This window comes from Desmodus rotundus, chromosome X (assembly GCF_022682495.2).
Source record: "Desmodus rotundus isolate HL8 chromosome X, HLdesRot8A.1, whole genome shotgun sequence".
NCBI classification, from domain to species: Eukaryota; Metazoa; Chordata; class Mammalia; order Chiroptera; family Phyllostomidae; genus Desmodus; species Desmodus rotundus.
Genome location: NC_071400.1, coordinates 40,104,383 through 40,124,309, shown reverse-complemented (window position 1 = coordinate 40,124,309; position 19,927 = coordinate 40,104,383). Strand labels below are relative to the sequence as shown.

At 41.2% G+C, this 19,927-nt stretch overlaps 1 long non-coding RNA gene across 3 annotated transcripts in view; it reads left to right on the top strand.

Moving 5' to 3' along the window:
* The window catches only part of LOC112321322 (uncharacterized), a 76,042-nt gene that overhangs the window by 43,948 nt on the left and 12,167 nt on the right, over window positions 1-19,927 (top strand). For all 3 annotated transcript variants that reach the window (XR_002976527.3, XR_006653750.2, XR_006653751.2), the window contains one exon: window positions 9,975-10,231. This is a non-coding gene — a long non-coding RNA (uncharacterized lncRNA). The remainder of the gene's footprint in view (window positions 1-9,974; window positions 10,232-19,927) is intronic.

The following is a 19,927-nucleotide window of genomic DNA, read 5'->3' as shown; positions in this document are numbered from 1 at the left end:
GATGCCCCAGGCCTGGTGCTAGCAGCATCTGGCCTTGGTCCACAGCTTGGCCTCACCTGAGCACCTCCAAGCCCAGCACAAGTGGCAGCCATCTGCAGACCCTTTTGTAGTTTATGCTGTGTGACCCTGGACAGAACACAGTTGGTGGCTGACCTTGGATGTTCCAAGAGCAATCAAGACTCAACTACAACAAGAAGGTGTACACAGTCCACGCAGTGGGTGCACCTCGAGTACCCAGCTTGGGAAATGGGGGGTTGCTGTGCCACTGGACCCTACAAGACACCTAATACATTAGGCCACTCTACCAAGACTTGGAGCTCTACGTAATACATAGAAACAAACACAGAGAGGCTACCAAAATGAGGAGGCAGAAAACATGTCCCAAATGAAAGAACAGAATAAAACTACAGAAAAAACTAAACAAAATGGAGGCAAGCCATCTACTAGATACTGAGTTCAATACACTGGTTATAAGGATGCTCAGTGAACTTAGTGAGAATTTCAACAGCATAAACAAGGGCATGGAGTCCATAAGAAAGACCAGTCAGAAATGAAGGATACACTAATTAAAATAGAGAAAAATTTATGGGAATCAGCACTAAAGTGGATGAAGCCAAGAACGAAATCAGTGACTTGGAATATAAGGAAGCAAAAACAAACAAAAAAACAACACCCAATCAGAACAGCAAGAAGGAAAATTAACCACCCCAAATGAGGATAGTGTAAGGATCCTCTGGAACAACTTCAAGTGTACCAACATTTGCATCATGGGTGTGCTGAAAGGAGAAGAGAGAGAACAAGAAATTGGAAACCTATTTCAAAAAATAATGACAGAAAACTTCCCTAACTTGGTGAAGGAAATAGACATACAAGTCCAGGGAGTGCATAGAGACCCAAACAAGATGAACCCAAAGAAGCCCACTCCAAGACACATCATAACTAAAATGCCAAAGGTTAAAAACAAAGAGAATCTTAAAAGCAACAAGAGAAAAGCCGTTTGTTACCTACAAGGGAACCCCCATATGACTGTCAGCTGATTTCTCAAAAGAGATTTTGCAGGCTAGAAGGGATTGGCAAGAAGTATTCAAAGTGATGAAAAACAAGGACCTACAACTTAGATGACTATATCCAGCAAAGCTGTCATTTAAAATTGAAGGACAGATAAAGAGCTTCTCAGACAAGAAAAAGCTGAAGGACTTCATTCCCACCAAACCATTATTATATGAAATGTTATGTGAGAAAATCAAAAATATGGACAATAAAATGACAACAAATACATATGTTTCAACAATTGAATCCAAAAAAGCAAAGAAGCAGAACAGAAACAGAATCTTAGATACAGAAAACATTTTGATGGTTGACAGATAGGATGGGAGTCAGGGAGTTGGGCAAAATAGGTGAAGGGATTAAGAAGTACAAATTGGTAGTTACAGAATAGTCGCGGGGATGAAAATACATCATAGGGAATAGGTAACCAATGAACACATACGCATCACCCATGGATGTGGACAATAGAGTGGGGATCGCTTGAGAGAGTGGCAAGGCTGGGTAAAGAGGGACAAGAGGGGAAAATTGGGACAACTATAATAGCATAATGAATAAAATGTAATTTTGAAAAAAACCATGAATTTCCTTTATGGTGACCAAAGGAATTTAGGTTTCTTTCCAGCAGACCTATAATTTTTCCTCGTATATATGCCAGGCAGAACTTAATGGATTAACTGTATATTTCATTTGTAGGGATTCTATGATAAATTAGTTATTGCTACTGATCCTCATGGATCAAAACAATCAGATCAGCCCTGGCTGGTATGGCTCAGTGATTTGAGTGCTGGCCTGTAAATCGAAGGGTCACTGGTTCAGTTCCCAGTCAGGGCACATGCCTGGGTTGCAGGCCAGGTCCCTGGTGGGGGGCACGTGAGAGGCAACCACGCATTGATGTTTCTCTCCTTCTCTTTGTCACTTCCTTCCCCTGTCTAAAAAATAAATAAAATCTTTAAAAAAAAATTTTAAAACGACAGATCAGATTACCATTCAGTCCCTGTGTGTTACTGTGGTAATGGTTCCTATTTTGTGATTAGGTCGCCACCTGATCTTGATCACTTTTTAATCCCATTAGGTCCCACCATTTGAAATCAGGGAATCCAATTTCATTACAGTGTTCCTCCATCATCATCTCTGGCCTTCAGATTATGGCCAATACAGAGCTAGTCAAAGATACAGGTGTTTCCCCTACCAATGCATATTTTTACGATTTTTTAAAATTTTGAAACAACCGCAGGTGTACAGAAAAGTTATAGAAAAGTGGCAAATACAAGTAAGTTTTTTTCTTGGAAACTTTAGAGAGTAAGTTGCCAACCTGCTGTCCTTCTACCTCAGAATACTAAAATGTGTATTTCCACAGATACTTAAGCTTATACTTCTCATAAACGAGCACATCCTCCTATATAACTATAAGACACAGGTGGCAAACACAAGGCCCGCGGGCCGAATCTGGCCCTCCACCTTGTTTTATCTGGCCTGGCACTTTGTTTCTACCCAGCGGCAGCACCAAGCTCCTTGCTTCTAGTTAAGGAGTAGTTACATTTACACAGCCCTAAGATTACATTCGGCCCTTTGAAGGCAACTGCAAGGCTGATGTAGCCCCCGGTGAAAACAAGTTTGACACCCCTGCTATATTAACACTGATATTACCATGTAGTCTTCAGACCCCACTGAAGTCGTACCAATTGTCCATCATAGCAAAGGGATTCAGGGACAGAACTATGCATTATGTTAAATTGTAATGACCTTTTAGTCTAGAATGATTCTGCAATGTTTCCTTAACATTCATGATCTAGAAACTTTTGAAAAAATTAGTTACACTGTGGACTGTTCCTCAATTTGTATTATTCTGACATTTCCTCATGATTAGGTTCATGTTATGTATCTCTGGTGGCTGTGCAAATTGTCAGCTTGTTAAGGAAAACTGCTTTACAAATACCGCTTTCTTGTGTTTCTTGTTGAGGTGGGCCACAAAATAGGTTCTTGTGGGAGATTCAGACCGTGGAAGTGAAGCAACAGACATTTTGCACTTTACTCACACTGTCGCTTATCTGTTCGCTCAGCTTGTTGGTGTGTGGCACCAGCTGGGCCTGCAAGTGTTCCGCCTTCACCTAGATTATTCTTAAGGTTCTCCAGGTCAAGTGAATGGTGTATGTTCAGCTTCATGACGAAGGGCCTAGCTTCTGTGGGATACCCAGACCACTAAGGGCAGAGGCAACAGGAACTCCTGGCTCGTGGTTGTGGGTTCCACATTGTTTTTGTTATCCTGTGCTTTACACCTATCTTACCTTTCCAGCTGCCTGGCCCAAAGACCGCAAGCTCAAGCATCAGATGCAAAGACAACAGTCTTGCATACACTGTTTAACTAGCTCCCTTATATAATTGCATAAAGGCAAATCTATAACAAGTTGTGGTTCTGTTTCTTTCATTGAACCATGACTGATAGAGCATCTTCAGCAGAAATATCACAGCAGTGATGCTGCATTCTTCTTATCATGTCCTATCAGGTAGTAAGTGATATGTGTTTGTTCCATTACTAATGATGTTCACTTTGATTACTTGATTAAGGTGGTATCTACTAGGCTTCTCCATTGTAAAGTTACTTTTTATTTTTATTTTGTGAGGAGGTACTTCAAAGCTATGTAAATGACCCATTCTTCATCAAAATTTAATTTTATTTATTTACTTATATCTGTATGGACTCATGGTTTCCAATTTTATTCAATAATTTGTTACTATCATTAATCTGATGCTCAAATTGCCACTGATCGGGAGCCCTTCCAAGCTGGCTTTTTGTCTTTTTGACATGCCCTCATCATTCTCCAAGTTTTTTTTTTTTTTTTTTGCTTTCTTGTTTTCTGGTACAAAAAGGTGTTCTAGGACCATCTTATCATTCCAGTGCTATAATAAGTCACTTCAGCAAGGAGCTCTGATTTCTTTTAGCAGAAAATGGTATTTAGAAAACAAGATTTGGGTGCTGTGTGTGGTCATTGTTATTGGCTCTTATTGCTTCTAGGTCCTTTCAGCAGACAGAGCTAGGAAATAAATGTAGAGGCGTGTATGTGTGTGTGGGTGGGTGGGCATGGGTGTGTATTTGCATATATTTATTGTTTTAGTTTTTAAAGTGTGTGTAAGTATACACATACATACATTTACATCTATATCTATTTTTGTATTGAAAACTGAATTCTCATTGATCTGTCCACTTCCAATACCACAAGTTTATTCTGGTTTCTTCCCTTACCATTTTGGTGGTATTGAAATCAGAGCAAGGAGCTCTGATTTCCCAGACCAGGCAGCCCCCTTCACTGCATATGACTGCTTTTCTCACTGTCCTTGGACTCTGATAGCCCATGCCAGGCCACCTCTCCTGGGGAAGCCCTTCTCATTCCTCCCTGGCTATGACTTCCCATGTTGGACTTCCCTCTAGTATGGGCACTGTCCTAACCCTATTTGGGTGCCAGCACCTCATGCCTGGCCACTCTGCATGAAATTCCTCCTTTTCTCAATTCAGCTTTCACATTCCATGCCAGACTGCCTCCATATGTGATGCCCTCCACACCCTGCTTGGGTTCCATTACCTTATGCCAGGCCTTCCTCACCCCACTGCCCTCCACCAAATGGCTTTCAGACTGAATTACCCAGGATTGGGAAGGAGGAGTAAGGGTATCAATACCTTTTTCTTTTCTTTTCTTTTTTTTAATTTTTATTGTTATTCAATTACAGTTGTATGCCTTTTCTCCCCATCCCTCCACCCCACCCCAGGTGAACCCACCTCCCTCCCCCACATCCCCCTCCCCCTTGGTTTTGTCCATGTGTCCTTTATAGTAGTTCCTGTAATCCCCTCTTCCCACTGTCCCTGCCCCCGCCCCCGCCCTGGCTATTGTTAGATTGTTCTTAACTTCAATGTCTCTGGTTATATTTTGTTTGCTTTTTTCTTCTATTGATTATGTTCCATTTAAAGGTGAGATCATATGGTATTTGTCCCTCACCGCCTGGCTTATTTCACTTAGCATAATGCTCTCCAGTTTCCGACTCCACTCCAGGAAGACAAACAACCCAATTAAAAAATGGGCAAAGGACTTGAACAGACACTTCTCCAAGGAAGACATACAGAGGGCCCAGAGACATATGAAAAGATGCTCAACATCACTAGCCATCAGAGACATGCAAATTAAAACCACAATGAGGTATCATCTCACACCAGTCAGAGTGGCCAACATAAACAAATCCACAAACAAATGTTGGAGAGGATGCGGAGAAAAGGGAACCCTAGTGCACTGTTGGTGGGAATGCAGACTGGTGAGGCCACTGTGGAAAACAATATGGAATTTCCTCAGAAAACTAAAAATGGAACTGCCTTTTGAACCAGCAATTGCATTGCTGGGATTATACCCTAAGAGCCCTGAAATACCAATCCAAAAGAACCTGTGCACCCCAATGTTCATAGCAGCACAATTTACAATAGCCAAGTACTGGAAGCAACCGAAGTGCCCATCAGCAAACGAGTGGATCCAAAAACTATGGTATATTTACACAATGGAATTGTACGCAGCAGAGAGAAAGAAGGAGCTTATACCCTTTGCAACGGCATGGATCAATACCTTTTTCAAATGACTTGGTGAAAGGAGTGTCTCATGTGTCTTCCTAGGAGGTATGGTTAGAAATAGCTAAGAAGTTTGCAAGTAGATCCACTTTATTTTATCCGTTTCCCTGAACCTCTGGACCTCTTCTTCCTCCTGTAGGCTGTTACAGGAGTTCATGCACTTTTATTTCAATGATCTTAGGCTATCTTTGAGTTCAGGCTTTGATTAGCCAATTTAACAGACCATTACAACACACCTCACTGCATGTGTCAAAACTTAAAAATTTGGATTCTGGGTGAATATAGACTTCAGCTTTATCAAGCCTTATAATTATTCCCTTAGGTCAGCACCCTTAGAACTTATTTACCTATGTGCTTCCTGTTCCTCCTGTCAGTACAGACTGGTGAGGGCTTTTGAGTCTTTCGGAGTATAGGCTCTCTCTCTGGATCAGGCCTTGTATCTCTCTAATTTATGCTTTGTTGGGCTCTACCTCTTTTTATGGACTTCGAGCAGATGAGAGTGTGGATCCAGAGGAGGATAGATACTAATTAGTCTGACAACTGCTCCAGGAACATTTACTGAAGGTTTATATGCAGAGGAGGCCTCGTTTTATGGGTGTACATGTGTGTTGGGTGCGGTGAAGGGAATGAGGGAGTATTGCACCTTCTCAGCAAGTGGAGACTGTAAACACTATGCATATTTTATAATAACCAATTATCTTTTTCTCTCACTTTTCTTTCCTTGATTCCTTGATGAAAAGCACTGGTAATGGCTAATCTTATAATTTAGGTTCCAGGTAGGAATATAATTGGTCAGTACCACTACGTTGTAGTGAGCGACATGGTGGCTCGTAGAATTTTATGTCTCCTCTGTGTTGGAGATGAAAGTTCTTCATTTGCACAAAGAACAGGAATGGCTTCTGAGTAACAAAAGGTGTGGACTGTGGTGATTATTCATTGCCCCCACACCAATTTGCCCTCATCCAATTTCCATTCTCCCTAGGTCCCCTCTCTGTCCTAGGAAGTTTACCTGCAGAGTGTATACTCTTGGTTCCCCTGCCTGTCGGTTTTATTTGGGCTTGACAAAGGGGTAGAAATGGTAAGAGATCAAATAGTGGGAAGAAAGAGGGGAACAGAGTGCTTGTTTCCCACTCCCTCCCTGCTCTGGCATTGCATCACTGGCAGTAGAGGCATACCTGCACAAGTAAAGCACCTACTGGGCTCTTCCTCCTTCATGGTTCTAGCACTCATTGGGTTCTAGTAACTCTGTTCCTTCCCTTGACCCCTTGGCTCTAAAGATGGTAACGGTTTCCTACTCATACTTCATTATCTCTCGTTATTCCCTGTAACCCTGACCACTCACTGTAAACAGTCTTTTCACAAACTCTATTCATCTGAACCATCTGGAGTAAAGTGTTTCCCTGCCAAAGCCTTTCTGATAAAGTCTGTTCATGTCTTTATCCTTTGCCTTATCTCTGGTTTTAAAGAACAATAATGCTGCAACTGTAAAACTCCCCACTTGGGTGTTTTTATGCACAGTTTCCAGGCTGTTCTACAGGTGCTTCAAGATAGAGCACCAGGGAAATAAAAATGACTCATTGAGGAAAGTTCCCTTTTGAAAAAAAAAATTTACACAAGTAAGACATGGTCATGATGGAAAAGTTAGGACACCACCAAAAGAAAATATAAATCTCCAGTAATCCCACTCTACAAAAATAATCATTGTTAACATTTTGACGAATATCCTTTTTAACTAACTTTCACACTTCTTTAAAACATCCACAATTCCTGAAGCAGTGCCAGCTTGAAACCTTGGACTTCTGGAATTTTCACGCTACCCCTATCTGTGGTAGTATGTACAAAGCAGGAGCAATTGAAGAAAAGAGAAGCACAGAGGAGGAAGCAGACCTTGGGTGGTTTCAGAGTTCAGTCCCTTTCTGGACTGTCATATTTCATGCACTGGATGAACCCCACCCCCACTAAGTCCTGCTCTGCTGGGTTGGGCTTGTGTGTTCTCTGGGAGGGGCTGTCTTCTCCAGTTCTCACACTCAGAAGAATCTAAGCCAGAAGCATAAGTAAATAAGCCACAGTTACACAGCTGGCTGCCCAGCACAAAGCTCCTTTGGAATACTAAATAGAAATCTCTAGAGCCTAAGGCAGCCCAGAGAGAGAAGTTAAGACCCAATTAATTCTCCAGCAGTCCTGAAAAAGTTAATCCTAAATGGACTGCACACATACACGTTCCCACAGGGAAGAATGTAATCTTATTGTAGGTAATAACTTTAGCCTTCAGAACTTACATTTTTTAAAATTCTCACCTGAGGATATGTTTATTGATTTGAGAGAGAGAGAGAGAGGAAGGGTGAGAAAGATACATCTATGTGAGAGAGAAACATCGTTTGGCTGCTTCCCATACCTGCCCAAACCAGGGATGAACCTGCAACCCAGGCATGTGCCCTGACTGGGGATCAGCCTGCCACCTTTGGAGGTACAGGACGGTCCTCCAATCAACCGAGCCACCTGGCCACGGCCAGAACTTATTTTTTAAATGCCCGGGTCACTTTTTTTTCCCCTCAGAATCCTAAGAGCCAAAAATTGCTGCCATTTGTTTCCTATGTCTCCTCAAAAGAAATGATACTATTATGTAGGTGTAGAACACATTGTCCCTATCCTCTGTGTTTGATTTTCCATTGCCCAGTATTATGCTGACCTCAAAGAATCAACCTTTTTGATATCGTTTATTTATTAAGCTGAGAAGAGGATCCCAGAGAGGGGGCATCTGACAAGCACAGATGTACACAGAGTGGAGGCTACGTTGAGGTAGCTGATTGGTGCCTATGCACAGTTTTTCTTCCTGGGGGAAGTCAGTCTGACTATCTGTCTGACTAATTCAGAGCAACTGAAGTATACGCTTTCTACCAGTTTTCCTCCTCTGGATAGTTACCAGTAGCAACAGCAAGATGGAATTTGGACACCACCCCTCAAGCTTGTTTCTTTCTTGTTCTATTATGCGTCAAGCCCCTAGTTTCATTCTAATAAGATCCTGTTGTGAGTCTGCTTTTTTGAATAACCCAAAGAAAGAGATATGTTAAAAATTTGTCACAGGCCAGTCGTAGGACTTGGAGTGCTGAGGAAAACAATCTTCTTATTTATAAAAAGACTGCATTATACTTTAATTCTGCCAGTCAAATGCCTTCCAATTTGGAAATCTTGCACCTTTTCAGTTCATGCTGAGGTGACACAGTTGTAAGTTGACTGAGCTTCACATAGAAAGGTATCTGCGAAGGGTGGACTCTAAGTAAACTTATTTGCTCAAAATGAGTGCCAAGACTCAGCAAATTTCCTGAAGCTCCTTACTAACAGCCTGTACATTTAATTGCAGTTAATTTTATTTTCACATACTTTTGGCTACAGTTTAAGAATAACCCCATAATTGTCAAACAGAAGTTCAAGAAGAGCCACAAAGAGAATTTTAGGACAAGGAGGCAGAGATGTTTAGTGTGAAGAGATGTGCAGATAGGTCCTCCCTGTAAGTCTGAAAGAAAAATTTTGAACTGAATTATCAAAAAGAAATGGCAACAGCTAGGTGGGTGGATATGTGACCTCGACATCCTTGGAGATGAATCTTGGCGTATTAGAGCAGGTATAAGGAAAGTAGGAAAGGCTAGTATTGCAGGTTGTGCTGTGCAGCGGTCAGTCTATGTGCTACAGCATCAGCACAAATCGTCTTTTGCATTGGGGCAGCTGTTGATGACTGAGTAATTGAGGCATCATGAGGCAGGCACAATTCTATTACAAAGACCACCATTCATTCCTATGAAGCATTATATATGATGCTAGACCAGGACTTAATGATGTTCTTAATAATAACAGAAAAGTTACATGATCCACGCTTTCCTCTGATTCTAGCCCACGCCATAATCACTGCCTGTAAGAGAAGGACTCGTTTAGTAATAATATAACAGGTTACATAAAAAGAACGTCTGTAATTGTCTTCTGGAGTAATGAGATTGTTTCCCACACTGTAGAATGGAGGAAGGGGAATATTGATGAGAAAGAACATCAAGGGGACAGAAATGGTGAAAGCACTTTTGGAAAGAAGAAAAAGCAGGCTGAATCCTAGGGACCTTTGGCCAGGCAGTGCATCTGGTCCTGGGAAGGGACCCTGAAGTTGCATATTACTGTGGCCTGTATGTGGGATATTTCATATCTATCGTAGCTTGGCCTTGTCATAATCAAACTTTATCATTTTGAAAATGAAAAACCAAAGATTAGTGACGCAAATGCCATAGTTATTTCAAGTACACGTGATGAATTTAACGAGTTCATATCTTTTGATTCCTAGCATTAGCATGACCCTGTGGGACTACAGTGCCCCCAGTCAGACACGTGCCAAAAGAAGATGGCTCTTACTCAAGCGTGAAAAATCAGAGGATCATCCAGGCTTAACGTGGACGCCAAAGTACTTTTTTGTTTTTTAAGTTTGACAGGAGCAAAAAAATGTTGGAAGTATTAGAAGATATCTTCTGCCTTGAGAACTTGATTTTTATGTGTCTTCAGCACTGAATCATCCTAGCATGGTGCAATAGAAAGGCATTGGATGTAAGTACTCATTTCTTTACTTAGCATTAATGTGTTATGTGACTTCTTGAGCCAGCTTCTCATCTACAACATGAAGATAACAGTGCCTAATTTGTAGTGCTATTGTGAGGATTAAAAGAGATAATGCATGTAAAGCACTTTATATGGTGTTTGGCATATAGAAGTAGCTAAAAAATGTTCATTAATCTTTCCTTTTCCACTCGTACAGTGTCTACTATACTTAGCTTGAGTCAAAACTGATGGCTGTAAAGAGTTCTCTGAATTCAGTTAAAGCCCTTTGGGCCATTTGTACAATGGCTCATTTCTCTGTAAGTGAGCATTTTCCCAAATATGGGTTTCAGTATACATTCAAATGTGTTTTTGCTCATTTAGCAAAACCCCAGCCCACAAGAACTTTATCTTTAAGACTCCTTTTCCTCTTTCTCATTATCTTAGACCCCAAAAGACAGCCCTGAATTTTACAGGCAGCTATGTAATTCAGCATAAAAGTGCACCATAGTTTGGGGTTTTGCTTTCCCTCAGACAGAGTTTCTTACTCTCTGAACTATGGATGTTTTCACCCAAATACTTCTTTGTCATAGGGATGAGTGGCTGCTGTGCCGTGCACTGCAGGATGGTTAGCAGCATCCCTGGCCTCTATAAACTAGGGCAGCCACTGTGGAAAACAGTATGGAATTTCCGCAAAAAACTAAAAAGGGAACTGCCTTTTGATCCAGTGATTCTGCTGCTGGGAATATACCCTAAACATCCCAAATCACCAATTCAAGAGAATTTATGCACCGCTATGTTCATAGCAGTGCCAGTCACAATAGCCAAGTGCTGGAAACAGCCTAACTGCCCATCAGTAGTTGAGTGGATCAAAAAACTGTGGTACATTTACACAAAGGAGTACTACACAGCAGGAAGAAAGAAGGAACTTCATCCTTTTGTGACAGCATGCATGGAACTGGAGAATATTATGCTAAGTGAAATAAGCTGGGCAGTGAAAGACAAATACCATATGATCTCTCCTATAAGAGGAATCTAATGAACAAAATAAACTAATGAACAAAATAGAACCATCAGCATGGAAACATGGAACAGACCAACAGTGACCAAAGGGGAGAGGGCAATAATTGTGGAAATAAGGTGAAGGGACTAGTTAAAAAGCATGTATGAATGACCCATGGACATGGACAACAGTGTGGGAATTGACTGTGGGAGCAGGATTTGGTATGGGCAGTGGAGGGCAAAGGGAGAGAAATTGGGACAACTGTAATGGAATAACAATTTTAAAAAATCTTTAAAAAAGGAACAGGTATGAGTGCAGGGAAGAATTGTTCTGGCAGAGGAACAGTTTGGATTTTGGAAGAGAACATATTTTATTTTATTTTTTATGTCAGTTTTATTTGTATTTATTTTATTTTTAAATTTTTTATTGTTGTTCAAGTACAGTTGTCTCCATTTTCCCCTCACACCTCTCACCACCCCACACACCCCACCTCCCACCCGCAATCCTACCCCCCTTTGGCTTTGTCCATGGGTCCTTTATTCATGTTCCTTGATGACATTGATCATTCTTTCTCCTGTTATCCCCCTCCCCCATCTGCTCTGGTTACTGTCAGGTTGTTCTTTATTTCAATGCCTCTGGTTTTATTTTGCTTGCTTGCTTGTTTTGTTGATTAGGTTCCACTCATAGGTAAGATTATATGGTATTTGTGTTTCACAGTCTGGCTTATTTCACTTAGCATAATGCTCTCCAGGTCCATCCATGTTGTCATGAAGGGTAGGAGCTCCTTTCTTTTTGCTGTGTACTATTCCATTGTGTAAATGTACCACAGATTTTTGATCCACCCATTTACTGATGGGCACTTAGGCTGTTTCCAGTACTTGGTTATTGTAAATAACGCTGTTATGAACATTGGGGTGCATAGGTTCTTTTGGATTGGTGTTTCAGGGTTCTTAGGGTATGATCCTAGAAGTGGAATTGCCAAGTCAAAAGGCACTTCCCTTTTTAGTTTTCTGAGGAAATTCCATACTGTTTCCCACAGTGGCTGCACCAGTCTGCATTCCCACTAACAATGTACTAGGGTTCCCTTTTCTCCACAGCCTCTCCAACACTTGTTGATTTCTTTATGATGGCCATTCTCACCGGTGTGAAGTAGTATCTCATTGTGGTTTTAATTTCCATGTCTCTGATGGCTAGTGATTCTGAGCATACTTTCATATGTCTCTGGGCCCTCTGAATGTCCTCCTTGCAGAAATATCTGTTCAGGTCCTGTGTCCATTTTTTAATTGGATTGTTTGTCTTCCTGCAGTGGAGTCATGTGAGTTCTTTATATATTTTGGAGGTTAAACCCTTGTCCAAGGTATCATTTGCACATATACGTTCCCATACGGTTAGTTCCCCTTTCTTTTTCCTGATGTTTTCTTTAGCCATGCAGAAGCTTTTTATTTTGATGAAGTCCCATTTGTTTATTCTTTCCTTTATGTACCTTTCTCTAGGGGACATATTAGTGAAAATATGGCTGTGTGGGATATCTGAGATTTCCCAGTCCATGTTCTCAGGACTTTCATAGTGTCGTGGCTTATATTTAAGTCTTTTAACCATCTTGAGTTTATTTTTGTATATGGTGTAAGTTGATGGTCAAGTTTCGTGTTTTTGCATGTAGCGGTCCAGGTCTCCAATAGCATTTGTTGAAGAGGCTATTTTTAGTCCATTTTATGCTTCTGCCCCCTTTGTCCAATATTAATTGACCATAGAGACATGGGTTTATGTCTGGGCTCCCTGTTCTGTTCCATTGAATTATGTGTCTGTTGTTATGCCGGTAGCAAACTGTTTTGATTACTGTAGCCTTGTAATACAGTTTGATATCAGATATTGGGATCCCTCATACTTTGTTCTTCTTTCTCAAAATTGCTGAGTCTATTCAGGATTGTTTACAGTTCCATATAAATTTTTGAAATGTTTGTTCTATATCTATGAAATATGTTATTGGTATTTTCTTCGTGATTGCATTGAATGTGTAAATTGCTTTGGGTAGTATGAACATTTTGATGATGTTAATTAATTCTTCCCATCCATGAACATGGTATATGCTTCCATTTACTTGTGTCTTCCTTAATTTCTTTCTTTAGTCTCCTGTAGTTTTTTGAGTACAGGTCTTTAACCTCCTTGGTTAGGTTTATTCCTATGTACTTTATTTTTCTTGTTGCAATAGCAAATGGTAATTTTTTTATGATTTCTGTTTCTGATGTTTCATTGTTGGTATACAAAAATGCCTTTGATTTCTGAAAATTGGGTTTGTATCCCACTGTTTTGCCAGATTCAATTATTAGGTTGAGTAGTTTTTTGATGGAGTCTCTAGGGTTTTCTATGTACACTATTAAGTCATCTGCAAATTATTTTATATGCCAGGCCTTTTGTATACAGATATTAATTGCATAGGTCCTGCTCTGGAGGAGATCACTTTTCAGTGGGAAGGGCAACCGTATGAACAATGAGAATGCGTTGAAGCAAGTGCAATGTTAGAAATATATAAATGGTGCTATTGGACAATGGGAACACAGACGATGGGCACTGATCTTAGTGTGGTGCAGGGAAGGCTTTCCAGAAAAGATCACATTTCTGTTAACAAATGTGTAAACATTAGGCTGGAGAAGATTAAGGATAGAAGAGATGTAGAGAATTTGGGGTTTGGAGGGAAGCACAAATCATTTAGGTTGGCTGGGAGCAGAGTGTGCTCAAGAAGAAAGTGGTGAAAGAGATGGCTTTTAAGATAGATAGGAAGCATATTTGACAGAGAGGACTTCTGGCCAAGTTGGAGACATAGGTAGACACACTGTGCCTCCTCGCACAACCAAAAGAAGGACAACAACAAATTTAAAAACAAAAAACAACCAGAACTGACAGAAAATCAAACTGTATGGAAGTCTGAGAATCAAGGAGCTAAAAAACAAATATTCACCCAGACTGGTAGGATGGGCGGAGATCGGCAGCCGGGTGGATAGGACTCGAGGCATGGCGGCAGCTGGCAGACCCAGCGAGGCTGTGGATTGTGGACTGGGTGGTCCCACATTCACCTGCAGATAAACCCGGAGGAACAACTGGGGTGTGAGACAGACCATGCAACCCAGGGTTCCATTGCTGGGAAATAAAGTCTCAAAGTCTCTGACTGAAAACACCTGTGGGAGTTGATGCGTGGGCCAGAGAAATTCCCAGCCTCATAGGAGAGTTTGTTGGAGAGACTAACAGAGTCCTAGAATGGGCCCACCCACCCAGAAATCAGCATCAGAAGGGCCCAATCTGCTTCTGGGTAGCTGGGGAAGTGACTGAAAACTGGCAGAGCTCAGCAAGCGGCACTGTTTCCTCTCTGACCACTCCCCCACACACAGCATCCTAGCACAGTCCCGTGGCTTGCCCCACTCTGGTGAACAGTTAAGGTTCCACCCCTTACTATGTAACAAGCATGCTCACACACACAAAAAATGGTCCAAATGAAAGAACAGATCAAAACGGCAGAAAAAATACAACTAAGCGATGAAGAGATAGCCAAGCTATCAGATGCAGAGTTCACAACACTGGTAATCAGGATGCACTAGGAACTCAACTGGGTACTTCAACAGCATAAAAAAGACTCAGGCAGCAATGGAGATTGCATTATATGAAATAAAGAAAAATCTACAGGGAACCAACAGTGATGGGAAGGAAACTGGGACTCAAATCAACAGTTCGAAGCAGAAGGAAGAAAGAAACATTCAACCAGAACAGAATGAAGAAACAACAATTCAAGAAAAATGAGGACAAGCTTAGGAACCTCTGGGACAACTTTAAATGTTCCAACATCTGAATCATAGGGGCGCCAGAAGGAGAAAAGGAAGACCAAGAAATTGAAAACATAATGAAGGAGAACTTCCCCAATCTGGCAAAGGAAATAGACTTCCAGGAAGTCCAGGAAGCTCAGAGAGTCCCAAAGAAGTTGGACCTGAGGAGGAACACACCAAAGCACATCATAATTACATTAGCCAAAATTAAAGATAAGGAGAGAGTCTTAAAAGCAGCAAGAGTAAAGGAGAGTTACCTACAATGGAGTTCCCATAAGGCTATGATCTGATTTATCAAAAGAAACCTGGCAGGCAACAAGGGGCTGGCAAGAAGTATTCCAAGTCATGAAAGGCAAGGACCTACATCCAAGATTACTATATCCAGCAAAGCTATCATTTAGAATGGAAGGGCAGATAAAGTGCTTCCCAGATAAGATCAAGTTAAAGGAGTTCATCATCACCAAGCCCTTATTATATGAAATGTTAAAGGAACTTATCTAAGAAAAAAAAGATGATGAAAACTATGAACAGTAAAATAACAACAAAGTCATAGCTATAAACAACTGAACATAAAAAAAAAAAAAAAACTAAGCAAACAAATAGAACAGGAACAGAATCACAGAAATGGAGAACACGTGGAGGGTTATCATTGAGGGAGGGGTGGGAGAGAGGGGGAAAAGGTACAGAGAATAAGTAGCATAAATGATAGGTAGAAAATAGACAGGGGGAGGTTAAGAATAGTATAGGAAATGTAGAAGCCAAAGAAGTTATATGTATGACCCATGGACAAGAACTAAAGCGGGGGAATGTAGGAGGGAGGGGGTGTGCAGGGCGGAGGGAAATAAAGGAGGGAAAATGGAACTGTAATAGCATAATCAATAAAATATATAAATATAAATATATATATATATATATATATATATATATATATATATGAAGCAGATCATGAAAGCCCTTGTTAACCACATGAAAAACTCAATTCTGAGAACTATTAAAAGACACTGAGTTTCTCCGTGATCCTTTTTGGATTTAGAGATTACTTTAGCAGCAGTGTGGAAAATAGATTCGAAGTAGGGTGACTAGTCAGGAGGCTATTTTGTAGTCTATATGTCAGATAGTTATGTCTTGGATTAGGGAAGTGGCAGTGAGAAGGCATTCAAGATCTATAGGTGATGAGAACAATAGGATCTGGGGACTAGTTAGCTTTGGGGACAGTTTCTAGCTTGTGTTACTTGTTTTTTTTTTAATTATATTTTATTGATTATGCTATTACAGTTGTCCTGATTTTTCACCCTTTGCTCCCACCCAACAGCACCCTGCACTCCTTCAGGCAGTCACCCCCAACTTGTTCATGTCCATGGGTCATGCGTGTAAGTTCTTTGGCTACTCCACTTCCTATACTGTGTTTTATGTTCCCATGGCTATTCTGTAACTACCTATTTGTACTTCTTAATCCCCTCACCTTCACTTTGGCAGCCATCAAAATGCTCTGTCTCTGTTCTTGTTTGCTTTTTAGATTCAATTGTTGATAGATGTGTATTTTTGTCATTTTATTGTGCATAGTTTTGGTCTTATTTTTCTTAAATAAGTCCCTTTAACACTTCATACAGTTATGGTTTGGTGATGATGAATTCCTTTAGTTTTTTCTTGTCTGGGAAACTATCTGTCCTTCAATTCTAGATAACAGCATTGCTGGGTAGAGCAATCTGGACTATAGGTCCCTGCTTTCATGACTTTGAATATGCCTTGCTGATAATCCCTTCTAGCCTGCAAAGTTTCTATTGAGAAATCAGCTGACAGTCTATGGAAACTCCCTTGTGGGTAACCAACTGCTTTTCTCTTGCTGATTTTAAGATTCTCTCTTTACCTTTAACCTTTGGCATTTTAATTATGATGTGTCTTGGAGTGGGCCTGTTTGTATCTATCCATCCACCTTGTTTATGACTCTCTGTGCTTCGTGGACTTGTACGTTATTTCCTTCATCAAATTAGGGAAGTTTTCTTTTTTATTTATTTTATTTTTACAAATGTTTTATTGATGATGCTATTACAGTTGTCCCACTTCCCCCCCCCCTTTATTCCCCTTCTCCCTGCACACCCTCTCCCACCCACATTCTCCACCTTTAGTTCATGTCCATGGGTCATACATATAAGTTCTTTGGCTTCTACATTTCCTATACTATTCTTAACCTCCCCCTGTCTATTTTCTATCTCCCATTTATGCTACTTATTCTCTGTACCTTCTCCCCCTTTACCCCCCTCCTGCTCCCCCACCAATAACCCTCCATGTGCTCTCCATTTCTGTGATTGTGTTCCTGTTCTATTTGTTTGCTTAGTTTGTTTTTGTTTTTGTTTTAGGTTCGGTTGTTAATAACTGTGAGTTTGCTGTCATTTTGCTGTTCATAGTTTTCATCATCTTTTTTTTCTTAGATAAGTTCCTTTAACATTTCATATAATAAGGGCTTGGTGATGATGAACCCATTTAACTTCACCTTATCTGGGAAGCACTTTATCTGCCCTTCCATTCTAAATGAAAGCTCTGCTGGATATAGTAATCTTGGATGTAGGTCCTTGCCTTTCATGACTTGGAATACTTCTTGCCAGCCCCTTGTTGCCTGCCAGGTTTCTTTTGTGAAATCAGCTGATAGTCTTATGGGAACTCCTTTGTAGGTAACTGTCTCCTTTTGCTGCTTTTAAGACTCTCTCCTCATCTTTAATTTTGGCTAATGTAATTATGATGTGCTTTGGTGTGTTCCTCCTCAGGTCCAACTTCTTTGGGACTCTCTGAGCTTCCTGGACTTCCTGGAAGTCTATTTCCTTTGCCAGAATGGGGAAGTTCTCCTTCATTATGTTTTCAATTTCTTGGTCTTCCTTTTCTCCTTCTGGCGCCCCTATGATTCAGATGTTGGAACATTTAAAGTTGTCCCAGAGGTTCCTAAGCTTGTCCTCATTTTTTTTGAATTGTTGTTTCTTCATTCTGTTCTGGTTGAATGTTTCTTTCTTCCTTCTGCTTCAAACTGTTGATTTGAGTCCCAGTTTCCTTCCCATCACTGTTGGTTCCCTGTACATTTTCCTTTATTTCACTTAGCATAGCCTTCATTTTTTCCTCTTAATTTGTGACCATATTCAACCAATTCTGTGAGCATTCTGATTACTAGTGTTTTCAACTGTGCATCTGATAGGTTGGCTATCTCTTCATTGCTTAGTTGTTGTTGTTTTGTTTTTTTTTCTGGAGCTTTGATCTGTTCTTTCATTTGGGCCTTTTTTTTTTTTTTTTAGTGTGGGCGTGCCTGTTACGTATAAGCGGAGGAACCTTAGGTGTTCACCAGGGCCGGGCAACCCATGTGGCTGCCCTGTGACGCTGTAGGTGGGGGAGTAGTCTGAGAGGGAACAATTGTGGTTGCTCGTCTCTCTGTTGGTTGTCAGTCACTTCTCCCACTACCCACAATCAAATTGCGCGCTACTACTGCTGATTTCTGGGTGGGTGGGCTTGTATACATTCTAGGACCCTGATGGTCTTTCCAACGAACTCTCCTGTGAGGCTGGCAGTTTCTCCCATGGCTGCCTCAACCCCCACCAGTGTTTTCAGTCAGAGACTTTGAGGCTTTATTTCCCCCACAGTGGAACCCTGGATTACGTGTTCTGTCTGGCTCCCCAGTTGTTCCTCCCAGTTTATCTGCACACAAATGTGGGACCGCCTGGTCTGCTACCACTTCCTTTCCGGTCCAACAGCGTCTGTCTTGCTGCAAGTCCTGTCTACCCCAGGTGCCCATCTCCTCCTCTCCTACCGGTCTGGATGAATGTTTCTTCTTTAACGCCTTGGTTGTTGGACTTCCATACAGTTCGCTTTTCTGTCTGTTCTGGTTGCATTTTATTTTTAAATTGTTGTTGTTCTTCTCTTGGTTGTGCGAGGAGGCACAGCGTGTCTACCTACGTCTCCATCTTGGCCAGGAGTCTCGCCCTTTTCCAAAGTTTTCTTTAATTATTTTTTGAACTAAGTTTTCAATTTCTTGCTCTTTCTTGTCTCCTTGTGGCACCCATACAATGTGAATGTTGGATCTTTTAAAATTGTCCAAGAGGCTGCTAATACTACCCTGAATTTTTGGATAATTTTTTTTCTTGTGTTCTGATTGGTTGTTTTTTTGCTTCCTTATGTTCCAAATCATTGATTCGATTCTTGGCTTCATCCACTGTACTGTTGTTTCCCTGTAAATTGTTGTTTTATTTAGTGTAGCCTTTGTTTCTGTCTGGATCTTTTTTATGCTGTTGAAGTCCTCACTAAGTTCCTTGAGCATTCTTATAACCAGTGTTTTGAACTCTGCATCTGATAGATTGCTTGTCTCCAATTAGTTTAGCTCTTTTTCTGGAGTTTTGATATGTTCTTTCATTTAGGCCATGTTTCTTTATCGCTTCATTTTGGTAGCCTCCCTATGTTTTTATGTATTAGGTCAAACTGCTGTGACTCTGTGTCTTGGTAGAGTGGCCTAATGTAGTAGGTGTCCCGTAGCGTCCAGTGGCATAGCCTCCCCTATCACCCAAGCTGGGTACTTGAGGTGCACCCTTTATGTGGGCTGTTTATATCCTCCTCTTGTAGTTGAGCCTTGGTTGCTCTTGGCAGGTCAATGGGAGGGACTTACCCAGTCCAGTCAGCTGCAAGGATTGGCTGTGACCACTTACCCCAACCTCCACTCTCCATGGAGGATCAGCTGTGCACCGACAGGGTGGTGGTGCTCTGGCATGGTCTGTAGCTGTCCACTGGGTGTGCAGGCCCTGGGGTTTCCCAGGTGGTGCAGGCCAAGGTCAGCCCCCACCTGTTTTTTCCCCCAGTCCACCCTGCCTGAACTATAAAGCAATTTGAGATGACTCCTACTTATGCTGGGCTTGGAGATTCCCA